Source organism: Pteronotus mesoamericanus, unplaced genomic scaffold (assembly GCF_021234165.1).
Source record: "Pteronotus mesoamericanus isolate MK-2021 breed Mesoamerican mustached bat unplaced genomic scaffold, CSHL_Meso_final scaffold_31, whole genome shotgun sequence".
Lineage (NCBI taxonomy): Eukaryota > Metazoa > Chordata > Mammalia > Chiroptera > Mormoopidae > Pteronotus > Pteronotus mesoamericanus.
The window spans coordinates 3757009-3782189 of record NW_026555312.1 but is presented as its reverse complement, the minus strand read 5'-3'; the positions used below and the strand labels follow the sequence as shown (position 1 = coordinate 3782189).

Here is a 25181-nt window from a genome sequence, read left to right as displayed (position 1 = left end):
GGTAAAATATAACTTTCATTATTGGTGGATATTTGGGTAAATCTCAGGGGTTTTTTGCTTGTATAAACAATGCCGCAATAAATATTCTTGACTCTATCATTGGGATTGTATGAGTGTCTGTAGGATAATTCATAGCAGTGGATTGCTGGGTCACTGTATATGTGCTCTTTAATTTCTGATATATATTACAAAATTGCAATGAGATTGTATGATAACATTCTTATTAGCATTTCTTCAGAATATCTGTTTTCCCAATACTGTGCTGAGTGGTAACTTGTGTTTTAATTCTTGCCACTCTAATCAGTGAAAAGTGGTATTTATTTATGCATGTATTTAATTGTGATATTCCTCAAAATTTTGAAATGTCACTTTCATTCATAAATTAATTTCATTAGAGAATATATAATTTGCAAAGATTTTTCTTCATTGGTAAATCCATCAATTAACATACCTTGGTGATTTATGTACTGCATGCAGTTTTTAATATTGAATAATCAGATTTTAATAAAAATCACATGCTTTTGTGTGAGCAAGTAGCCTTCTGTGTTCTCTTTAATAGTTTTCAATTAGGGTAAATGTTTCCTAATGATGAATTTCTTATTTATTTTTTATCTTTACCCAAGGACATGTTTATTGATTTTAGAGAGGGAGGAAGGGAGGGAGAAACATAAATTGGTTCCCTTTTTTGTATATACCCCAGCTTGAACCAAACCCACAACCTAGGCATGTGCCCTGACCAGGAATCGAACCCTGCGGGACAACACCCAACCAACTGAGCCACACTTGACAGGGCCAAGAGTTTCATTATAATTTGCCGTTAACTAATGTTAGCATAGTCTGTAAGTAAAAAGAAAATAAAAGCCATTACTGAGTACATACTAAGTTTATTACATCTAGATTAACAGCATGCCACCCAAACTGTTTTCTTTTGCCACTCAAGTATTAGAAACTTTTCCTTCTTTGTGGTTATGTTTTTGCTGCCTTTAGCATGTGTGAAAAGATAAAATTATTAGTCTCAGATCCAGCTCTAAGTAAATGAACTCCTTTTTTCAAATTCTTTAACTCTAGAAACTACTAAATTTAAGACCAGAAAGAATAGGACCAAGAAAATCCTTAACATATAATAGCTTTCTCTGAGTTATTGTTAAAAGTTAAGGTATTTCCTTCTTCTGGGCTTTTTTGGTATAGTATTTCCCATGTGATGCCTTTACTCCTGGATATGTTTGTGTATCTCTTGGTTTTTATCTCTTAAAACTCATCCTGTTTTACAGTGGTGTTTCATTTGTTGAAAGGCATACGTAGGCTGCTTTGATATGTTTTTAAGCTGAGTGGTCAATATATTTTTTTCATAGAGAGCTTCATCCATGCCTGTACTTATCCTTTTAAAAAAAATATTTAATTTTTCCTCAAATAATGATATGCTCTAAGCTGTAGGTAAAGTTTTTCTTTTTTATTGCTGTTTTATTACAGTTGTCCCAATGTTCCCCCGTAGCTCTCCCTGCCCTCTCCAACCTCTCTCCCCACAGTCAGTCCCCCGCCCTGTTTAACCCTCTTCTTTTCCCCCTTATGCCCCTCCCTCCTCTCTTCTGACCACTGTCAGTCTGTCTCTTGTTTCCGCGCCTCAGGTTCTGTTTTGCTCATTTGTTTCTTTTGTGTATTAGGTTCCTCTTGTAGGTGAGATCATATGGTATTTGTCTTTTGCCACCTGGCTTATTTCACTTAGCATAATACTCTCCAGTTCCTTGCCCAATGTCATGAAAGGCCGGAGTTCCTTCTTTCTTTCTGCTGCATGGTATTCCACTGTGTAAATGTACCACAGTTTTTTAATCCACTCATTTACTGGTGGGCACTTAGGCTGTTTCCAGCACTTGGCTATTGTAAGTAACGCTGCTATGAACATAGGGATGCATAGCTTCTTTTGAACTGATGTTTCAGGATTCTTAGGGTATAATCCCAGCAGTGGAATCACTGGATCAAGAGGCAGTTCCATTTTTAGTTTTTGGAGGAAATTCCATACTGTTTTCCACAGTGGCTGCACCAGTCTGCATCCCCACCAGCAGTGCACTAGGGTTCCCTTTTTCTCCACCTCCTTGCCAGCACTTGTTGTTTGTTGATTTATTAATGATAGACATTCTGACAGGTGATATCTCATTGTGGTTTTAATTGGCATCTCTCTGATGGCTAGTGATGCTGAGCATCCTTTCGTATTGCCTACGGGCCCTTTGTATGTCCTCCTTGGAGAAGTGTCTGTTTAAGTCCTTTGCCCATTTTATAATTGGATTGTTTGTCTTTCTGGTGTTGAGTCGTATGAGTTCTTTATATTTTTTGGAGATCAAACCCTTGTCCAAGGTATAGTTGGCAAATATGTTTTTCCATATGGTCGGTTCCCTTTTCATTTTGCTGATGTTTTCTAGCTGTGCCTAGGCTTTTTAATTTGACGTAGTCCTATTACTTTATTCTTTCCTTGATTTCCCTCGCCCTAGAGGATAATCAGTGAAAATGTTGCCGCATGGGATATCTGAAATTTCACTGCCTATGTTTTCCTCTAGGACTTCTATGGTGCCAAGGCTTACGTTTAAGTCTCTTATCCCTTTTGAGTTTGTTCTGGTGTATGGTGTAAGTTGGTGATCTAGTTTCACTTTTTTGCAGGTACCATTCCAGTTCTCCCAACACCATTTGTTGAAAAGGCTATTTTTACTCCATTGTATGGTCGTGCCCTCTTTATGTCAAATATTAATTGACCATAGAGACATGGGTTTATTTCTGGGCTCTCTAGTCTGTTCCATTGATGTATTCTCCTGTTCTTATGCCAGTACCAGGCTGTTTTGATTACAGTGCCCTTGTAATATAGTTTGATACCAGGTATTGTGATCCCTCCTACTTTGTTCTCCTTCCTGAAGATTGCTGAGGCTGTTTGAGGTCATTTTGGTTCCATATAAATTTTTGAAATATTTGTTCTAGATCTGTGAAATATGTCATTGGTATTTTAATAGGGATTGCTTTGAATATATAGATTGCTTTCCATTCTCCCCCTGCCTTCTCCCTGCTGATAACCCTCCAGATGATTTCCATATCTGTGATTCTGGTCCTGTTCTAGTTGTTTGCTTGGTTTGTTTTTTAGATTTAGTTGTTGGTAATTGGGAGTTTGTTGTCATTTTTAGCACTCATAATTTTCATCTTTTTCTTAAATAAGTCCCTTTAACATTTCATGTAATGATGGCTTGGTGATGATCAACTCGTTTAGCTTTACTTTGGGAAGCACTTTATCTGTCCTTCAAGTTTAAATGGTAGCTTTGCTGGATAGAGAAATCTTGGTTGTAGGTCCCTGCTTTTGATGGCTTTGAATACTTCTTGCTAGTTCCTTGCCTGCAAAATTTCTTTTGAGAAATCAGTTTATAGTCTTATGGAAACTCCTTTGTGAGTAACTCTACGCTTTTGTCTTGCTGCTTTTAAGATTCTCTCTTTATCTTTACTTTTGGCATTTTAATCATGGTATGTCTTGATATGGTCCTCTTTGGGTCCAGCTTGTTTGGGACTCCCTGTGCTTCTTGGGCTTGTTTATCTATTTCCTTTGCCAAATTGGTAAAGTTTTCTTTCATTATTTTTTAAAAGAAGTTTTCAATTTCTTGTTCTTCCTCTTCTCCTTCTGGCATCCCTCTTATTCGGATATTGACACTTCCGGAGATGTCCCAGAGTTGTCTTATTTTCTCTGTCTTTTTTGTTTGTTTGTTTGTTTTGTTTTTTGAATTCTTGTTTCTTCATTCTGTTCGGTTTACTGTTTATTTCTTCCTTATGTTCCAAATAATTGATTTGACTCCCAGCTTCCCTTCACTGTTAGTTCCCATGAGATGTTTCTTTATTTCATTTAGTGTAGCCTTCATTTCTTTCCTTATGCTTTTGCCATTTAATGAGTTCTCTGAGCATCCTTATCACCAGTGCTTTGAACTCTGCATCTGATAGGTTGGCTATCTCTGTTCCGCTTAGTTCTTTTTCTGGAGTTTGGATCTGTTCTTTCATGTGGGCCATATTTCTTTGTCTCCTCAATTTGGCAGCCTCCCTGTATTTGTTTCTGTGTATTAGGTGGAGATGCTCTGACTCCCTGTCATAGCATACTTGTTAAGTTGTATGGGGTGGAGCCTTAGGTATTCTCCAGGGCAGGACAACCTGTTTCACTGCTTTGTGGTTCTGTATGTGGGGGAGTGGTCAGGGAGGGGACAGTGCTGCTTCCTGGCTGCTGGAGGCTTGCTTGGCCCTTGTCCTGTTTCCAGTCACTTCACTTGCTTCCTGTACGCTACTGGTACCCCAGGAACTGCTCCCCTGGTGGTGGTTCCCAGAGTGGGTGGGTTTGTGTACGTTCTAGGACATTGTGGGCCCTTTAAACAAACTCTCCCAAGAGACTGGCAGTTTTTTCCACCACCCCAACCCCCACTGATTTTTACAGCCAGAAGTTTTGAGGCTTTATTTCCCAGTGCTGGAACCCTGAGCAGTGCGGTCTGGCCTGGGACTGGGATCACTTGCTCCCATGGTACCCTTCCCAACTTTTATCTACCATACATGAATGTGGGACAGCCTGTTCCGCCAGCTACCTTGTCCACCTCACCACAGCCACACCGTGTCCTTTACACCCTGGCTCCCTCTCTCCACCCCTCCTACCTATCTGGATGGATATGTCTTCTTTAAATCCTTGGTTGTTGGACTTCCATACAGTTTGATTTTCTGGCAGTTGTAGGTGTTTTTTGTTTTAAAGTTAGTGATGATCCTTATGGTTGTGCAAGGAGGTGAAGCATGTCTACTTACACTTCCATCTTGACCAGAAGTCATACCTGTACTTACAAAAATTTTTACCCAAATCTGAAGTGGTTTTTAACTTACCAATTAAAGGCTAAGTGGCAAATGTCATTCCAGTTACGTGAACAGGAAACCATAAAACTGCCCTGTCAGGCCCAAAATTTTGTTCTTGCTATATAGTTGAACCTTTTATGGTATGTCTAAACTGTAAATAAAGGTGCTAAATAGAACAAGGCATTAAATAAGCCTTTATTGAAGCCTGTTGTTCTAGGCACTATGCTATATGTTAAGTATTCATTGATAATTAAAAGTCTCTGTGCTATATAACAAATTATGTTAAGTCATTAACAGAATACTGTTAGGTAAGTAAAGGGAAGTATAGTAGGACTTAGGAGGAAATGTCAAAGGAAGAGATTAGGAAAGGCTTCATAGCAGGAAGGTGACATTTAACTTGGGCCCTAAAAGGAAAGAACAGAATTTTGATTGTAGGGTGATCTGGGAAAGAGAAGGTGTAAACTAAATTTTAGTTTCCAGAAATTATTTTCTAGGACAGTTTTACTTATCTGAATGTCCATATTGCCAACATTACTGACATTTTCTTAAGTGTACTAAAGTTTACACTTTACTGCAGCTTAGGAATTTGTTTGAACTCTTCCCTTTTTCTAAGTTTTCAGACTTTTAAAACAACTCTGATTTTAAACTCATCAAGAAATAAACTATACTGTGAAAGTCTCCGTGCGTATCATTAATTTATATATTACAATATTACAGTTAAGGTTTGAGGTTCATAAATAATAAAAGTTTGGCTCGAGGTCAGTATAGTTAAACCTAAAAACTCTGACCTCTCACCTTCTGTTCTATTGAGATGACCATTAAAGCAGGTATTTGAAACTTCTTAGGTTTTTCTAGCTGTGCTGAGCACCGTGGGCCTACCCGTCTCATGATTAATTCTCAGTAAATACTTGTTTAATGTTTTATTGATTCACTTAATGTTTTATAAATTGATTAGTTAAATTGTCTTTGGCTCATACTTGATATTAGTTATGAGTCTGAGGAAAAAAGGTGACTGAACTTGTAATTACAATAAAATGTCATCAGTGTTGTGATAGTCTGTGCTCCTGAATGACCAGGAGACCATGTCTGTTTTATTTATTAATATATGAGCACTTAGGACAGCACTTCCTTGTAGGAGACATTTAATAAAGATTTATTGAATGACTGAATGGAAATATGGCAAGGCCTCCCAAAAGTGCCATTTTAACTAAAACTTGAAGGAACTGTTGGTAATTTATCTAGATAAAAAATTGAGGAAGAACTCTTGTAAGCAGAAGAAATAGTATGTGGAAATGGTGAGAGGTAAGAAAAAGAGAATTTAGGTTACATTAATAAAAACATAATCAGTTTGGACATTTTTATTTGTGTGTTCTGGTATCACAGTGTCTAAACCAGATTGATTCGTTGCTTTTGTTCTCAAAACCTGTTTTTGTTACTGCATTCTTGTTATCAAGGTCAAAATCCCTCTGAATATTTACACTGTTCATTTTCTGTCATAAAGGTTCCATCAGTTACTAAGACTTACTGCTTTTATTTTGTCAACATATTTATCTTTTCCTTTCTCATTGCTATTTTGTTTACTCCATAGCATTAATCTGGGAATAATATGTCTTTGTTCACTTCATCTTATTTGTGTAAGGACATTTAATTCAACTTTTTAGGAGGTTACCCTAAATTAAATATAGTACCATATTACTCACTTGCTCAGAAACAGTAACAACTCTTTAGTGGGTAAATTTTAATTCTTAGATCATATAATCAAGAGCTTCCAAATTTATGTTCCAGTAAATTTTAACAGTTTCATCTCATGCTATTTTTTAATAAGCATTTGCTGCAGCCTAATTGATTATCATTATTTTTTTTTAAATTCTGACACTTTAAATTTTACTCATATCTTTCTTACCAATCTCATTCTCAGTTCTTTATACACTTGAAATTTAACCATCCCAGAAAGTTCAGCTCAAATCTTGTCTGCCTTGAAGTGACATAGTCCCTAGAAAGTCACTTTCTACTTCTACAGTGATTGTAAACTGAACCCCACCTACTGTGATTGAATGACTTAAAAACAAGACAAGATAGTAAGATACTGAATATTAACCTCCTGTAGCACCCTCTGCAGTTGACAGGCTTTTATATTATTTTGACTGATTATAAAGTAAAAATACTATAAACTTAGAATTTTTAATATAAAAGTTTATAGCATTTACTCTTTCTACACTTGACAAGCAGTTAGTTTTTTTCTTAATATATTAAAAACCAAAACCATGATGAGCCCAGATTTATTTTATTTAACATTTATAATAGTACATACTATATGCCAGGCATTGTTATAAGCATTAACTCAATCCTTAGTTTTCGGATAAGAAAACTGAGATACAATGAGTTGAATTGACCTACCAGTGGAATAGTTAGGATTTGAATCAGGTAGCCTAGATTCAGAGTCTATACTTCTAAAGACTGTTAGTACTACCTCTAATTAGAGCTGTAAAATAATTTAGCTGTGAAGAGAAGTCACACAGGAAAAAAAGCTACAATCAAATATGTAGTCTTATCTCATTTGGGTTCTCCTTTTTTCTTCACCCTTAGGTTATTTTGGAGCAAATCCAGACACTGATTTCTTTTTTCTTTTTTTTTATTTAAGATTTTATTTGTTTACTTTTAGAGAGATGGGAAGGGAGGGAGAAAGAGAGGGTGAGAAACATCAAATGTGTGAGAAATAATCGATTGGTTGCCTCTCGGAAATCCCTAGCTAGGGACCCAGCCCACAATCCAGGCGTGTACCCTGATGAGGAATCGAACTGGCCACCTTTGTGTTTGCAGCCTGGCACTCAGTCTACTGAGCCACACCAGCCAGGGCTAGGTTGTTGATTTCTTTAATCAGCATTTCTAATTTCAGCATACAGAGGTTTTACATGTTTCATTAAGTTTATACATATTTTATTTTCTTTCGATTGATTGTAAGAAGCATTGTGATTTTCATTTCAGATTTTATATGTTAATTGTTAGTATATAGAAATGTAATTGATTTTTTCCTTTGTGGTAAAATTCACCTAAAATAAATTACTGATTTTAATGTATAAAATTCAGTGACCTTTTAGATATGTAATATTGTGCAACCATCACCTCTATCTAGTTCCATAGTATCTCATCACTCCCAATGGGCTTGTACCCATTAAGCAGGCACTCCTATTTCTTCCTCCTCCAGCCCCTGCCGATCAATAATCTGGATATTTTCTATTTATTTATTTGTTTCAGCAATATAGTTTCCAGTGCACAAGTCTTTTCATCTCCTCAGTTAAGTTTATTCCTAAGCATGGTATTCTTTTTGATGCTTTTCTGAGATTTTCTTACTAACAGTTTTTTGTTACCTTTGAGTTTTATATTTAAGTTCATGTTTTCTGTGAATAGAGATAAATTTTGTTTTCCATTTTGAATGCTTTTCTTTTCTTTTCTTGCCTAATGCTCTTACTGGAACTTCTAGTACTATGGTGAATAGAAGTAGCAAGAGCAGACAGGCATGTCTTGTTCCTGGTCTAGAGGAAAAACTTAGTCTTTCACCATTGAGTATGACTTTAGCTATGTGCTTTTTATAAATGGGCTTTATTTTGTTGAGGCAGTTTCCCTTTATTCTTAGTATCTTGAGTTTTTTAAAATCATGACGTGGTGTTGTTGAATTTTGTCAAATGTGTTTCCTGCATCGGTTGATGATTATGTTATTTTTGTCCATTCTGTTAATATAGTGTATTACATTGGTTGATTTTTATATATGTTAAACCATCTTTGCATCCTAGGAATAAATCCCACTAGATCATGGTGCAGTAATACTTCTAATGTGCTGTTGAAGTCAATTTGCTAGTATTATGTTGAGAATTTTTGCATCAGTCTTCATCAGGGATATTTAAATTGGATTTTTTGTATTGAGTTGTAGGAGTTCTTTATGCATTTTGTATATTAACCCCTTATTGAATGTATAGTTTACAGATTTTTTTTTCCATTGCATAGGTTGTCTTTTCATTTGGTTGATTGTTTTCTTTGTTTTTGTTTTTCTACAGAAGCTTTTTAGTTTGATATAGTCCCACTTGTTTGTTTTTTGTTACTTACTCTTTAGGAGTCATGTCCAAAATATAATTGCCAATACCCATGTCAAGGAGTTTTATTCTTATTTTCCTCTAGGAGGTTTATTGTTTCAGTTTTTACATTTAAATCTTTAATCCATTTCAAGTTAATATTTGTGATTGATATAAGATAGGGGACAGATTGATTTTTGTATGTTGCAACTTTGCTACCTACAGGATTGTGTCATCTGCGAACAAAGATGACTTTATTTCTTCCTTTAAAAGTTGGATGCCTTTTATTTCTGTGTCTTGCCAGTTGCCCTGGGTAGGACTTCCTGTGCTATGTTAGCTAGAAGCAGTGAAAATGGGCATCCTTGTCTTGTTCCTGATCTTAGAGGAAAGTTTTCTCTCTTTTGCCCTTTGTGCTGTTAATAGTGGTTATTTCATATGTTATCTTTATTATGTTGAAGTAGCTTTTTTGTATCCCTGTTTGTTGAGTGGGTTTTTTTAAAATCATGAAACGATGTTGAATTTTGTCAAAAATGTTTTGTATCAATCGAGATAGTGATGTTGTTTTTGTCCTTCTGTTAATGTGGTATATTATATTGCTTGTCATATATAGGACTGTCTTTGCATTCTAGGAATAAATCCCACATAATCATGTTGTATAATGTTTTGACTATGTTGTTGAATTCTGTTTGCTAGTATTTTGTTGAGGATCTCATTCTCTTTTGTGTTTGGATAATTGAAGGCTTGCAGATGCCTTCTAAAGTGAAGCCATATTGCACTGTATACTGTACTTTCCTCTGCCTTTACTTTGAAGGAAAATATGTTGGAAAGAATGTGATATATTTTTCAATAGATAATCATTCATACTTGTATATACCAGTATTTGGTGGCACATACCTTGCATTAATCCCAACATATAATAGTCATGATACCTGGATTCTAGACCATGGTTTTTAATCATGGCTGCATATTCAGCTCCCTAAGAGATTTGAAAAATATATATATATTCCTTTTATATATAATATATTGCATATTAATATATATTTTAAAAATAATAGTGCAAGAGCCACATTTCCAGATTCTTCAGAGGGGGATTGAGCGTCTATATATTTTTTTTAAAGATCTCCAAGTGCATACATGTTTGAGAAACCTGTTGTAGATGACCCTGACTATGTATTAAGAGTGTATGGGTGTACTTAAGGAAGCTGTGGACCTTAGCAAAACTGAATCAGAAATTTCAGGGAAGAAGTTCTCCACTCTGTTTTTGAAAAGACTTCAATTTTTCTGAAGCACAGCTAGGCTTTTGATCACTAGTTCACAATTTCCACAGCTATAGAAAAGAACAGTTGGCAAACTGTTTTAATTATGGTCACCTGCAAGGGCCCCAAATATAAGTTTTGTATATTTTGGGCTGGAAGGAATACATATGTTTTATGTATCAGGATATAATAGCTAAGTTCTCTTATGACCAGTAATGAAATTGACATGGGCATCTATCCAGGTAGAGGTCTATTTCATTGCTTCATAAGGTTGCAGTAATATGAGGAGGCAGGATTAAATTTTTTTCTTAGGCATACCTGGTCATATGCCCAAACAGATTTCTTCTTAAATTTCAGTATTTAACACATGTAGACGAGAACCTTCATGTGCAGTGTAATATAAAACATCTCATTGGTTCTGTGAGGATGAGTATATTAGTCTACAAGAGCTGCCATAAGAAAATACCATGGACTAAGTGGCTTAAACAACAGAAATTTGTTTTCGTACAGTTGCAGAGGCTAAAAGTTAGGGTAGTTTTGGTTTCTCCTGAAGCCTTTCTCTTTGGCTTATGCATGATCACTTTTTTGCTCTGTCTTTACATGGTCTTGTTTTCTGTGAGCATGCATCCTTGGAGTGTTTTTGTATGTCCTAATCTGTCCTTAAAAGGTCACTGGTCTGATCCGATTAGGGCCCACCCTAACAGCCTCATTTTAACTTGATTACCTCTTAAAGGCCTTTTCTACAAATACAGCTACCTTTTGAGGTGCTGGGAATTAAGGCTTTAATATGATATTTTGGTAGGGGTGGCACATTCATTCTATAAACAGTGAGTTCAAAATGTTATATATGACATTATATATAAATGAATATATATATTCATTTGCAGATGCCTTCTAAAGTGAATACTGTATACTGTACTTTCCTCTGCCTTTACTTTGAAGGAAAATATGTTGGAAAGAATGAATATTATCCAAACACAAAAGAGAATGAGATCCTCAACAAAATACTAGCAAACAGAATTCAACAACATAGTCAAGCAATCCTGTAGGTAGCAAAGTTGCAACATACAAAACTGAATGAATTAGGGAGTTGAATGAAATTACTTGGAATTTTTTAAATGAATGTTTAATCATACTTTCAGACCATAATAACAAGATGTGTAATACATTGTCAAAATATGTAATTTTTGATTTGCTATGGCAAGCAGATAATGTTATCTATGTTGTCTAAAAGTTATACAACAGTATTTAGGAAAAATGTCATAAATCTGGGAGGGAGTTAGAGCCTTATCTTTATGTCATTTGTGATACGAATTTGTTTCAAAAATTGATTTTGGCCAATTTTATTATGATACGATAAAGAGACAAAGTTTGTGTTATATGTCAGAATTACACAATTCAATCTGGAGATAGTTACTGTTTAGGCACCTGAAAGCTAATGGTAGAGTCATAAATGTTGAAGAGATTTAAAATAATGTTCTTATTTTTCTATTAGTGGAAATATTAAATAAGCTTTTATCTTTTGTGCACACACTTAAGGCTAGTGAGAGGCTACCCGGAAATCTGCAGTGTATCTGGATAAAAAGACAGTGTGCTTGGTTTAATCCCCATAATTGACAAATTACAAGCTTTATTATCCTCTCTTATAGTTAGCCTGCACTTTGTCTGTCTCTTCATTTAGATACTTGCACATCTACGAGTCGTTCAAAACAGTATATACGAAGTCTGTCCAGAAGATATCCAGCCATGTACTATAAAAAGTAGAGACATTTATTTAAGAAGATACAAGATACAATAAACATTGTACATAGGACAGTAACACCTCAGTCACCTTCAAAGTAGGCATCCTGGGACCTCACACAATTTTCTCAGTCACCATCAGCTGCCCCGTCGGATGTTCCTAAATCTCATCGAGGGTCTGAAATCTCTTTGCTTTCAAAGGTGATTTTAGTTTTTGGAGAAACCAGAAGTCACAGGGCACCAAATCTGAGCTGTAGTGGGACTGAGTCACCTGGGTGATTTGATGTTTCATCAAAAAACCTGCATGAGACGTGATGCATGAGCAGGCACATTGTTGTGATGAAGTTGGCAACCACCAGTTGCCCATAGCTGCAGCCTTCTGAATCATCTGAATAGTTTCTGTGGAGGAATGTTCAAGCTTAACCCAAAGTTTGATGCCCATTCAATGCTTTACTCTCTCAGTCATTTTGAATACGACGGCCACATAGTACACATGCTCACTCAGCAGAGTCTACCACCCCTACTGACTCTCCTTGGCTGCTAGGTTACATTGATATCACACAAACCATTCTCTTTATATTAACAATGGCTGGACTTTTCCTGGTCAGACTTCGTACAACAAGAGACATGATTCCCATTCTCTTGAAATTTCAGTTCATTGGGAGAGATACATTAATCAACAATTAGAATCAATTGAATATTTGAAAGATATTAGAGCTCTGAAAGGGACAGTTCTTCAAAAGCATATGAAAAAAGAACTTGATATATAGAGTGTTCGAGGAAGGCTTCTCAGAGTAAATGATGTTTAAAGCTATGATAGGAAGGGAGATTTTGAGTTAAAGTTAACTAAACTTATGTGATGGAGGGCCTGGAGAGGAGAGCAGAGGATCCCAGACCAAAGAAATTGCATATAGAGAGACCATGTGATGAGAAGGAATGTGTTGGCAAATTTGATAGAGGGCTAGTATGGTGGAATTCCTGAGTACTGTTCAGAATAAAGTGTGAGAACAGACTGGGGCAGGACCCATCCAAGCCATTTCAGCTATATTTAAGATATGGGACTCTATTCAGAGAGGAAAACACTATGTTCCTCAGAGGAATAATGAACTCTGACTATTGGTGTGAAGAACTGATTAGAAAGGAATCTGTTGATTCACTTAGAAGACAATTTTGGAGATATGGGAAGATGATTTATAAGTGAAGGAAGAGCCTGAAACAGATTCTTTTCTGCTCTCCTTACTCCCTATACTTAAAGATAGTAACATTATTGTTTGTGTTTTTCATTAATTTCTAAAGCAACTTAAAGTCTTTTAAGAAAATATGGAATTAAAAAACAAGCAACAAAAAGTAAGCACTAAAGCATTGTATTCACAGTTCCTTTGCTTCCTAAGAAAAATTTAACATTGAAATTGTAAGTCCATCATAGTAGTAATACATACTTTTTCCACAAAAGATTGACCTTTTTTATTCTGTTTTTAAAGTTTTGTACCGAGATATTTTACTTTCTTATTTTCTTGATTTATTGAAAGATTGATTTCTTTCCATTCCAGTGTTGTATTCCAGTATAACTTTTTCTATTGCTTCAGAGTGGTATTTTGGAAAAAGAATTTCCTACCACTTGGTGGCACTACTTGGCTTAAAAATGAATCAGAATATCTTAACTGTGCTATTCTGCATAACTGATTAAGTTGAGGGGGAATCTCTTTGATATTTAGCAACCTAACATTATAAATGTTTCATTCTGATTTTGTATATAAAAAATTGGTGGTATAAAATTGTTTTATTAAACTTCTGGAATGTAAGAATATAAATCAAGTCAGTTTGGAAAGGGAAGTAAATTTTTTATACAAATCATTCATATTCTGTCTTAATCCTCTTTGTTTCTAAATGTCAGAAAAATATTTTTAATATTAGAAACAAACATCTTCAACATTCCTTTAGTATTAACATTTTCTGAGATATGTGTTTCATTTTACATAAAGCTGAAATTTTTATTCAGATGATAAATGGAACATATAGGAAAACAAAATTTAAATTATTTAATTATGGTATCCTGCAGCATTCTGAAAACTCAGTCCTTTTAAGATATTTTATCTTGTTTAATTAGACAAAGGATCCTGAACTGTAAAATATGGAAAATTATTATGTCCCCAGTCATGATTTTAATAGCTAAAGTATTTCTAACTGTTTATTTCTAGGTTCACATACAGCATATATAATGTGTTTTTTTGGAATATAATACGTACCGGGAGGTCCACAGAGTGTAAGATACAGTTCAGTGACGTACCACAAAGTAAACACTCCATGACCACCACACATCAAGAAATAGAATACTGCCAGCAATCCAGAAACCCCATTTCCTTTTCTGACCACTCTCTTTTTTTATTTCCTGGGGGTAACCACAGGCCTGGCTTCAAAGGATATAGCCTGTTTTTTTCTTTTTAACTGGCTTTTGGACTTTTATATAAATAGAATTTTTTGGTAGTATTATTTTCCTGTGCTTATCATGCTTACTAGCATTATATTTGGGAGTTTCATGAATGTTTTCACATGTAACTATAGCTGATTAGTACATTTTTATGACTATCATGTTTACTTTTGGACATTTGGACTGTATAATGAACATTGGCTGTCATGAACATTCTTGTGCGTGTTACTTGGGGTACAGGCACAACATTTATTTTGAGGATACCGAGGCCTGTCCAGAAAATATTCAGCCATGTACTATGAAAAATAGAATCATTTATTGAAGAAGATACAAGGAACGTTGTAATAGGACAATAACACCTTATTCCCTTCAAAGTAAGCACCTTGGGACCTCATACAGTTCTTCTAGTTGCCATCAGCTGCAGCATCATATTTTCCTGAATCTCTATGATAGTCTGAAATCTCTTCCTTTTCACAGGTAATTTTAGTTTTAGGAAGAGCCTGAAGTCTCAGGGTGCTGAGTCTGGGCTGTAGAGCGGCTGAGTCACTTGGGTGATTTGATGTTTCACGAAAAAACTCTGCGTGAGACATGATACATGAGTGGGCGCATTATCATGATGAAGCTGCCAATCACCGATTGCCCATAGCTGCAGCCTTGTGAAGCATCTGAATATTTTCTGCAGAGGAATTTTCAAGATTAACATAAAACTTGATGCACATTTATTGCTCTGCTCACTCAGTCATTTTGAAAGTGATGGCCACACAGGACACATGCTTATTCAATGGCTTTCACCACCACCACCACCACCACCACCACCACCACCAGCACTGACTAGTACAGTGAAGTTGTCATTGTTCACGCATGTGCATTCTAGTCCACTCTCCTTAACTGCCAGGCTACATCTATGTTGCACAAACTGTTCTTGTAATATTAATAATAACTGGACTTTTTCCAGACAGACCTTGTATACCAGGAGTAGATTAGCTAGGTCATTGTTGTATATATGTTGAAATTGAGAAGATAACACAAGAATTGTTTTCACAGTGGTTGTACCGTTCCCATTAACAGGAGATGAGGGTTACTATTGTTATATATTCTCACCAGCAATTGGTATTAATAGCTTCTTTAATTTTTAGCCCTTCCTGAGGGTGCATTTTCTTGATTCCAAATGAGATTTAGTACTTTTTCATAAATTTATTGACTGGATATCATCTTTTGTGAAGATTCTTCTCCCTACCCTTCTCCATTTTTTTGGTATTACTACTGTACTTTCTATATTACTAATTTATAGGAGTTACTTATTTTTTGGACATGAGCCCCTCTTTTCTATTGGAGTTCCTGTCCTTTTTCTTTTGTTTTTAGGAAATTTTGTGTATTCTAGATATAAGCTCTTTGTTTAGTTACTTTTGTTGGAAAAATATATCCCACTTTGGCTTCATTTTTTGATGAAAGAAAGGTCTTTATTTTTAAAATTTGTTTGTTTGTTTATAGAGTGAGGGGAAGCGAAGGAGAAAGAAAGGGAGAGAAACATCAGTCAGTTGCCGTTCGCATGCCACCAACTGGGAGACCTGGCCCGCATCCCATGCATGTGCCCTCACTAGGAATCAAACTGGTGACCTTTTGGTTTGTGAGGTGACTCCCAGCCCACTGAGCTATACCAGCCAGGGTGGAAGGTCTTAATTTAATGTAGTTTGACTTACCATTATTTTCCATCCAAGTTAGTGCTGCTTGTACCCTGTTTAAAAAGTCTTTCCCTGCTTCAAGGATATGAAGATATTCTCTATGTTATTTTCTATAACAGTGATTTTCAACTTTTTCCTTCTCATGGCGCACATAAACTAGTTACTAAAATTCTGTGGCACACCAAAAAGTATATTTTTTGCTGATGTGACAAAAAAAGAGGTAAAATTTTTATTCTTTCACGCCAGATAGCTATTGTGTTGGCTGTTGTCATTTTTTTCATTTGACAGTCTTTTTTTTTAATCCTCACCTGAGGACATTTTTTTCATTGCTTTTAGAGAGAGAGGAAGGGAGAGAGGAAGGGAGAGAGAGAAACGTCGATGTGAGAGAGAAACATTGATTGGTTGCCTCCCATACACGCCTGGACCGTGGATTGGACCCACCACCTAGGTATGTGCCCTGACTGGGAATTGAACCTGCAACCTTTCAGTTTCAGGACAACGCTCCAACCATCTGAGCCAAACTGGCCAGGGCAAATCTGTTGGGCTATCACAAATCATATTCTGGACAACTTCATTATACATTTGTAAAACAATTAGAGTGAGAAAGGCAAGTATGGTCTTAGTATTATTCTAAAAACAGTTGTGGTTTTGAAGATTCCCCTCATATAGGATCTTGGGGACTCCCAGGAGCTCTGCAGACCACACTTTTGGGAACTGCTGTGTAACATGTATCCTTCACCTTATCTTTACAGACAATGCAAAGAATGTAAAATACTTTTAATTCTATTAATTCTCCTCCTTACCCTTTCATTTTATTTGCTATAATGCTCATGTATTCTTAACTCCATAGATACTTGAATTTCCATAAGACATCATTGTTTTATGTCATTATTTTAAATTTACCTACATGCTTACTATTTTATAACTTTTTACTCCTTCCTGTATTTTCAGTTCTCCATCTGTGAATTTTCTTTTTAAGTATATATCTAATATATCATATGGTGTAGATTGGTGCTGAAAAATTGCCTCAGTTTTTGTTGTCTGGTTATGGTCTCTATTTCACCTTCACTTTTGAGTGATAGTTTTTTTACTAGTTAGAATTCTGCATTGGCAGTTATTTTCTTTGAACAAGAATATTATCCCTAAAAAGGGGAACTTCTGGCCAAGATGGAGGCATAGGAAGATACACTTTGCCTCCTCGTGCAACAAAAAGAAGGACAACAACAAATTTAAAAACAAAAAATAACCAGAACTGCCAGAAAATTGAATGGTATGGAAGTCTGACAGCCAAGGAGCTAAAGAAGAAACATTAATCCAGACCAGTAGGAGGGACAGAGATGAGCAGCCAGGGCAGAGAGGATGTACTGTAAGGTGGCAGGTGGAGGACCAGGTTGGCAAGATGGTGACTGCTGGACGAGGCAGTGCCACATTTGTGTGCTGATAAATCGTGAGGAACAGCTGGGGAGTGAGACAGACTATGCAGTCCAGGGTTCCAGTGCAGGAAAAGAAAGCCTCAAAACCTCTGTAGGTAAAAAGCTGTGGGGGTTGTGGCGGCAGGAGAAACTCCCAGCCTCACAGGAGAATCTGTTGGAGAGATCCATGGGGTTCTAGAATCTACACAAATCCACCCACCTGGGAATCTGGACCAGAAGGGTCCAGTTCGCTTGTGGGTACCGAGGAAAGTGACTGAAAGCTGGCAGAGAGCTGATTAAGTGGCATTGTTCCCTCTCTGAATCCCCCACCCCACACAGCACCACAACCTAGTGACCTGGATTGCCCTGCCTTGTTGAACACCTAGGGCTCTGCCCTCCCCAAGATTGCAGGCACACTGAGACAAAGAAATGTGGCCCAAATGAAAGAACAGATCAAAGCTCCAAAAATAGAACTAAGTGATGAAGAGATAGCCAGCTTATCAGATGCAGAGTTCAAAACATTGGTAATTAGGATACTCACTGAATTACCTGAGTAGGGTCGCAAAATGGAGGAAAAAGTGAAGGCTACGCAAAGTGAAACAAAGAAAAATATACAGAGAACCAACAGTAGAGAGAAGGAAACTGGGACTCAAATCAATGATTGGGAGCAGAAAGAGATACACTGTTCAACCAGGATAGAATGACGGAAGAAGAATTCAGAAAAATGAGGAGATGCTTGGGAACCTCTGGGACAACTTGAAACATTCCAACATCTGAATCATAGGGATGCCAGAAGGAGAAGGGGAAGAGCAAGAAATTGAAAACTTATTTGAAAAAATAACGAAGGAGAACTTCTCCAACCTGGCGAAGGAAATGGACCTCCAGGAGATCCAGGAAGCTCAGAGTCCCAAAGAAGTTGGACCCAAGGCACATCATAATTAAGTTACACAAGATTAAATATAAGGAGAGAGTTGGAAAAGCAGCAAGAGAAAAGGAGACAGTTATCTACAAAAGAATTCCCATAAGACTATCAGCTGATTTCTCAAAAGAAATCCTGCAGGCAAGAAGGGGCTGACAAGACATATTCAAAGTCATGAAAGACAAGGACCTACATCCAAGACTATCCAGTAAAGTTATCATTTAGAATGGAAGAGCAGATAAAGTGCTTCCCAGATAAGGTCAAGTTGAAGGAGTTCATCATCACCAAGCCCTTATTATATGAAATGTTAAAGGGACTTATCTAAGAAAAAGAAGATCAAAAACTGTGAATAGTAAAATGACAACAAACTCACAATTATCAGCAACTGAACCTAAAAACCCCCCCTAAAACTAAGCAAACAAACAGAACAGGAACAGAATCATAGAAATGGACCTCAGAGGGGAGGGGGAGGGGGAAGGATGGTGGGAAAGGTATGGGGAATAAGCAGCATAAATAGTAGGTACAAAATAGGCAGGGGGAGGTCAAGAATAATATAGGAAATAGAGAAGCCGAAGAACTTACATGTACGCCCCATGGACATGAACTAAAGGGTGGGGGAAATGCTGGAGGGGGGAGGGGCAGTGCAAGGTGGAGGGGAATAAAGGAAAAAAATGGGACAACTGTAATAGCACAATCAGTAAAATTTATATTAAAAATAAAATATAATTTTAAGGAAAAAATAAAATGTAAAATTAAAGGCTTTAAAAAAAAGAATATTATCCCTTTGTGTTCTGTCTTGTGTTGTTTCTGTTAAGAAGTTTGTCAGTCATGTCAATGCCTTCTAGCCAAAAAGACCAGCAAGAACGCGTATAGTGGAACAAGTTTACTTGTTGCAGAGGGATTCCACACACAGTGGGCAACCTTTGTCTCTATAAGAGGGTATTCGAAAGAATATTGACTTCAACTGGGTAATTTTAGAGAGGGTCTAAGAAAGCAGAAGTTTGCTTTAAATTAAATATCGTCAGAACATGGGATTATTTTATGATGCTATCCTCCCTTTTTACTTGTGAAATTCACATGCATTCATCATTTTAATTGTACAATTAAGTGGTATTTATATATTTATAATATTATGCAACCACCAGTTCTTTGGTTTCAAAACTTTTCAGCATCCTTGCATTCATTAAGTAATTATTTCCAGGCACCCCTACTTCTACTATTACCTGGTGGTACCCTTTACTTATTGTCTCTGTGGATTTGTCTATTCTCAGTATTTCATTTTAAAAGTGCCATACAATATATGACTTTTGTGTCTGGCTTCTGTCTCTTAGCATGATGTTTTCAAGTTTCATCCAAGTTGTAGCATGTACTTTGTTTCTTTTTTTGCTACTATGAATAATGATGGTATATACATTCATGTACAGGTTTCCATGTATACGTATGTTTTCAGGAGTTGAATAACTGAGTTATATGTAATTCTATGTTACCCTTTTTAGGAAACACCAAACTTTTCCACAGTGGGTATACCACTTTACATTCTCACCAACAATGTTTAAAGGTCTCTATTTCTCCACATTCTTACATTTTTAGTAGCACTTGCTATTTTTTTTTTTTTTTAATTAAAGCTACCCTAATGGGGGTAAAGTAGTATCTCATTGTGTTTTTCATTAGCATATTCTTAATGACTAAGATGTTGAACATCTGTTCCTGGGCTTACTGGCCATTTATATATCTTTTGAGAAATGTCTAGCGGGTCCTTTGCCCATTTTTAAAATTGGGTTGTTTATCTTTCTGTTATTGAGTTGTTTATAAATTCTAGATATTAAACCCTTAACGAGTATATCCTGATAACGTCCTTTGATGCACAAAAGTTTTTTATTGATGTCCAAATTATCTGCTTTTCTTGTTTGTCATCCTTTTTTACTTTTAGATCTAATAATCCATTACCAAATCAGGCATCCTAAAGACCCATCTCTAGGCCTTCCTCTAAGAGCTTTGTAGATTTAGTTCTTATATTATATATTGTTGATTCATTTTTATTTAATTTCGATACATGATATGAGGCAGTGGTCCAGCCTCATTACCTTGAATGTGATTGTCCATTTTTTTTTAGCAATGTTTATTGAAAAGACTATTTTTCTCCATTTGAATGATCTTGGCACCTTTGTTAAAAATCAGTTGGCCACAATGTTTGTGTTTATTTCTGGATTCTCAAATTTATCCCATTGGTCTATATATTTGTACTCTTATGCTAGTAACACATTGATTATAATAGCTTTGTAGTAAGTTTTTAAATCATGAGTCCTCCTACTTTTACTCCTTTTTCAGTATTGTTTTTGATTTTTAGGACCCTTTGCATTTCCATATGAATTTGAGGATTAGCTGATATATTTCTGCAGAAAACAAGACCATTAGCATTTTGATAGGGATTGCATTGAATCTGTAGATCACTTTGAGAAGTTTTGTCACATTAAAAATATTTCATTTTTGAATCCATGAACATAGATTTCTTTCCATTTATTTAGACCTTTCATTTCTTTTAGCAATATTTTATAGTTTTCAGTGTGCAAGTCTTTTGCCTCATTGGTTACATTTAGTACTACGTATTTTATTTTTGAATGGTTTTGTAAATGGAATTATTTTCTTAATTTCTTTTTTGTTTCATTCATTGCTGGCATAGAGAAGCAACTGATTTTTGTATGTTGATCTTACACCTGCAGGTTGACTGAATTTGTTGATGATATTAGCTCTAGTAGAGCTGTGTGTGTTTGTGTGTGTGTTAGTCAATCTAGGGGATTTTTGATATTTAGAACCGTGTCATCTCCAAACAGATATGGTTTTACTTATTCAATTTCAATTTGGTTGCCTTTCATTTTTCTTGTGTAATTACTGTGCCTGGGCCTTCCAGTACCATGTCAAATAGCAGTGGTAGAAGCTGGCAGTCTTGTCTTGTTACTGATCTTAGAGGGGAAAGCTTTATCTTTCACCATTGATGTGTATGATGTTAGCTGTGGGTTTTTCAGGATGCTTTTTATCATGTTAGGGAAATTCCTTTCCATTCCTAGTTTGTTGGGTGTTTTTATGGTGAAACAGGTGGATTTTTGTCAAGTATTCTTTATGTGTCTATTGAGATCAAGTATTTTTTTCTTTGTTCTATTAATGATGTATTACATTGATTGTTTTTCTTATATTGAACCATGGTTGCATTCCTGGAATAAATCTCACTTGGTTATGATACATAGTCCTTTTAATGTGCTGTTGGATTCAATTTGGTATTTTGTTGAGAATTTGCATCCATATTCATAAGAGTCTTTGGTTTACTTTTGGTATCTTTGTTTTAGGGCAGCAATTTTCAACCTTTTTCATCTCATTGCACACATAAACTAAGTATTGAAATTCCGCAGCACACCAAAAAATATATTTTTTGCTGATCTGACAAAAAATAGGTATAATTTTGATTCATTCACACCAGATGGCTATTGTGTTTGCTGTTGTCATTTTTTTATTTGACAACCTAAGGGAAAAGAGGGCAATGTCCCTGACTAAATGGTCAGGTATTGTATGTTTTAAAAATTCTTGCTGCACACTGATGTGCCTCATACACCATACTAGTTGAAAACCTGTTTTAAGTTAATGCTGACTTCATAGAATGTGTTAGGAAGTGGTCCATCTATTTTTGAAAGAGTTTATGAAAGATTGTTGTTAATTCTGTAAGTGGTAAAATTACCAGTGAAACCATCTAGTCCTGAACTTTTCCTTTTTGGAAGGTTTTTGATTACTGATTCAATATCTTTACCTGTTATAGATCTGTTTAGATTTTCTATTTCCTCTTCAGTTAGGTTTTATAATATGTATGTTTTTAGGAGTTTGTTCATTTAAATTATCGAATTTGTTGGCATCCAATAGGTAATAGTACTTTGTGACAACTCTTAATTTCTCTAAGGTCTTTGTAATGTTCCTATGTTTGTTTCTGACTTTAGTTATTTGTACCTTTTCTCTTTTTTCTTAGTCATTTTCTTTGTCAGTTTTATTGATCTTTTAAATACCAACTTTTGATTTAATTTTATATTTTAAAGGTTTTATTTATTTCTTTTTACAGAGAGGGAGAGGGAGGGAGAAAGAGAGGGAGAGAAACATCATTGTGTGGTTGCCTCTCATGTGCCCCCCTACTGGAGACCTGGCGCGCAACCCAGGCATGTGCCCTGACTGGGAATGGAATTAGCAACCCTTTGGTTCACAGGCCTGCACTCAGTCCACTGAGCCACACCAGCCAGGACTGATTCTCTCTATTTTATAGTCTCTTATCTGAGCTCTAATTTATTATTTCCTTTCATCTGCTGGGCATTTAGTTTGCTCCTTTTTTAGTTCTTTAAAGTGTAAAGCTAAGTTATTGATTTGGGATTTCTTTTTTTTAATGCAGGCATTTGTAGCTGTAAGTTTCCTTCTGAATACTGCTTTTGTTGAATTTCATATTTTTGGTATGTTGTTTTGTTTGCATTCATTTGAAGATTGTCTTAATAAATTTCATCTGCAGGGAAGACAGACTGAGGCTAGGATGAGCTTCAACTCATTTAGTGAAAGAAAGGGGAGTTCATGTCACGTAATGGCCTTGTCTAAAGGGAATATTTTGTGAGATATTTTTATGTTCAACAGGAGATATTTTCAGCTAAGTGTGACTTAGCTGAAAGTATTAGATTAGTTCTTGGACACCAGGAGCTGCTTTTTTCTAAGTCTAATTATTGTCTCTTTGTAGGCATTCTCTTTTTCCTCTAACTACCAGTATTTTTCAGATTTTCTCATTGTTTTTCATTGTCATCAGTTTTACTGTGACCTATTTAGGTATAGTTTTCTTTTTATTTATCCATCTGAGAGAGTTCCTGGTACTTCTGGAAACAGGACTTGATGTCTTTTGTTAGTTTTAGAAAATTCTCAGCTATTATCTCTTCCAAGTTTTAATTCTGTCCCATTTTCTCCTGTACTTCTGGGATTTTCATTAAATATATGCTAGATCTTTCCATTGTATCCTTTTTGGGAATTATTTTCTCCATTTTCCATCCTTTTCATTCCTCTTTGCTCATTCTAGATATTTTGTTCTGATCTTTCTCTAGTTCACTAATTAACTCTTTTTGTTTTATTTGAGTAGATTTTTTCCAGTTTTATTGATATACAATTGGCATGCTATAATTACCTCTTTAATTGTATCTAATTTTTAGTTTTGTTGAATTGGTCTACATGATTTCTATCTCTGGTATAAATTTTTCTGTGGTCATTATAATAAAGTCATGTTTTTTGTAAATGTTCCACTTTTGTTTTTAAATAAGAATGTCTTATGTCCTTTACATTTTTTTTCCATTTACTGATTATAGAGAGAGGGGGGTGGGGAGAGAGAGAGAGAGAGAGAGAGAGCTCGATATGTTGTTCCACTTATTTATGTATTAATTTGTTGATTCTTGTATGTGTCCCGACCAGGGATCAAACCTGCAATCTTGGTATATTGGGATGACACTCTAACTAACTGAGCTACCTGGCCAGTGCCAAAAATGTCTATTTCTTGTATAGACCTCTCTGTGTATTTGATCAGTGGTCTTTAAACTTTTTTTCCATATCCCCTAAAAGAATATTGAAAAACAAGGAGCCATTGAAGGGTTCTAAGGAATATTATATGTCTCTGGTGTTTGTATCAAGAAAATATAATGGTAGATGCACTAAGACTAGATTAAGAACATGTTGAAATAATACAGGGGAGAGATAATAGTGGACCTGGGTGTAGCAGTAATGAGAAGTGATTGGTTCTGGATGTAATTTGAAGATAGGATTCAGAAATCCTAAAAATAGGATTTCCTGATGGTTTGGATATGAAGAGTAAGAGAGAAGAAGGAAGATTGCTCCAGTGTTGCTGACCTGAACAACTGCTAGAGATGGGGAAGTCTGCAGATCTGTGTTTGGGAACCTTTCTTTTCTACAGTGAGAGAAAAGTGTTCTTAAAACAGGAGATGGGTAAGGAAAACTAGAATTTTTTCCTTGATCTGTTGACTTTTGTGGAAAAGTGTTTATTAGAGCCTCCCTCTGTAACTGTCAATTTCTCCTAATATTTGTACAAGTTTATGATTATATATTTGCAGCCATTTTGTTGTATGCAGAGAGATTAATATTTTATCCTCTTAATAGATCTTATATATTAATTGGTATACTTTATCAATATAAATTTCATCTTTAGCAGGTTTAGTGATTTTTGCCTTAAATTTCATTTTTTTGACAGTAGATATCTTTATTTTCATTAACATTTGCCTAGTTTATTTTTTCATAACCTTATTTTTTATCTCTGTATTTTCTTTGTAAACAGCATACAACATCCTTAAAAACAAAACACAAATATGAATGCCTTTTTCTTAATACATTCACAATAAATTTGAAAACTGATATGTTTGGAATTTTTATGCTTTCTTATTTTTATTATCTCTTTGCTGTTTTCCATTGTTGCTTTTTGTTTTTATTGGATCAAATTTTCTTCATTTTTTAATTCTAAAAATTTGAAATTATATATCTTATTTCCCCATTTTAGTTACTCATAATATTTTAACTCACTTTGAGAAAGATTTCCTTTTAAGTATTGTCCACTAGTCTAACCCACCCATGTTGAAGCCTATCTGGGATCTTAATTTCTCGTGTTATTAACTATTATATCCTCCTCATTTCATAGGAATTCATTTTGAACAATTATCCACAGTTACTAGATTTAATTATATGTTTTAGTGGCTTAATTGCTCACTAATTTTATTGATTCTCATGTCTTCCTTATAAATACATTCTCTGTGTGCCTGAATGTTTCCCTGAA

General features: G+C 35.4%; 1 protein-coding gene across 5 annotated transcripts in view; it reads left to right on the top strand.

The window, feature by feature from the left end:
- The window catches only part of ZNF644 (zinc finger protein 644), a 96010-nt gene that overhangs the window by 34968 nt on the left and 35861 nt on the right, over nucleotides 1-25181 (top strand). The window contains exons 2-3 of one of the 5 annotated variants that reach the window (XM_054592117.1): nucleotides 15825-15965; nucleotides 16352-16463. The exons of 3 other annotated variants lie outside the window; for them this stretch is intronic. The gene's annotated coding sequence lies outside the window, so the exon portion shown is untranslated. Of the gene's footprint in view, nucleotides 1-15580; nucleotides 15966-16351; nucleotides 16464-25181 lie in introns of those variants that run through there. One more of the 5 variants, XM_054592120.1, reaches the window with a different exon arrangement.